The sequence below is a fragment of the Helobdella robusta genome (assembly GCF_000326865.2).
Source record: "Helobdella robusta unplaced genomic scaffold HELROscaffold_51, whole genome shotgun sequence".
Taxonomy (NCBI): domain Eukaryota; kingdom Metazoa; phylum Annelida; class Clitellata; order Rhynchobdellida; family Glossiphoniidae; genus Helobdella; species Helobdella robusta.
This window is the reverse complement of record NW_008705261.1, coordinates 122,779-123,897: the sequence shown is the minus strand read 5'-3', so window position 1 is coordinate 123,897 and position 1,119 is coordinate 122,779. Positions and strand designations below refer to the sequence as shown.

The window sequence follows — 1,119 nt, the reverse complement described above, 5'->3', positions numbered from 1 at the left end:
ATTGATAGCCTATTATTTACACTTTTTTTCTTTATTTGTTCATTCGTCCGTTCATTTGTTCGTTCATTCGTTCATTCATTCGTTTGTTCATTCATTCTTTCGTTCGTTCATTCGTTCGTTCATTCATCTTTTATTGATTGGTTCATTCAGTCGTTCATTTTTGTTTATTCAAATTATTCTTTGTTTATTTATTTGGTGGCTTTCATTTGCTCTATTCTTCTATTCATTCGTTCATTCATTCTTCCCTTCATTCATTCATTCATTCGTTCATTCATTCATTCATTCATTCATTCGTTCATTCATTCATTCATTCATTCATCCTATCGATTTTCCCCTTCCATTTCACCGGCGATATTGCACATATCCCAGTTTCTGTAGTTTGTTTTTCAAACAATGTTAACATCTTTTATTTCCCCCACATTAAGATAGATGAAATGAAATAAAGTTTGAATAAAATAACCGACGATAATCAGAAAATGGTTTAGGTAAAAAAAAAAAATTATAAAAGCGTATTCTACGTAGCTCGTCATTCAGTGATAGAAACACGAAATGAGTACAACGAGAACTGAACAGATTAGTTTTACATTGATTCATTCGGTCAAATTTCTATCACGATAAACAGCGTATGATGGGGATATCGCAGAGTTAATAAGACTATTGTAAAATATCGAAAAAATTTCGAACGTGTTTTTAAATGTTTTACACTGTCGAGTGAATTGTTATGGAGGTTATTAGAATACTTGTCTATTTTATATTGTATGGAATTGAGAAAATTAGATAATAAATAATAATAATAATAATAATATGTAAGTTTTAATCCTCATCATCATCACCATCATTGCCATCATCATCATCATCACCACCATCATCATCATCATCATCACCATCATTACCATCATCATCATCTTCTTCCTCTTCATCATCTTCCTCTTCATCATCATCATCATCATCACCACCATCATCATCATCATCGCCTCCGTTCCGGCAGACAAACGCGTGAACATTATCTCATCAGATTGTCATTATGGACGAGTCGGATAACACCTTTGATGATCAACAAAAACAGCAGCAGAGGCAGCTTCAACAACCACAACTGCCACAACCACAACTGCAACAACA

At 33.1% G+C, this 1,119-nt stretch overlaps 1 protein-coding gene across 1 annotated transcript in view; it reads left to right on the top strand.

Moving 5' to 3' along the window:
* The window catches only part of HELRODRAFT_178933 (hypothetical protein), a gene marked incomplete at both ends in the record, with an annotated part of 6,082 nt that overhangs the window by 2,250 nt on the left and 2,713 nt on the right, over nucleotides 1-1,119 (top strand). The gene's annotated exons all lie outside the window — the stretch shown is intronic.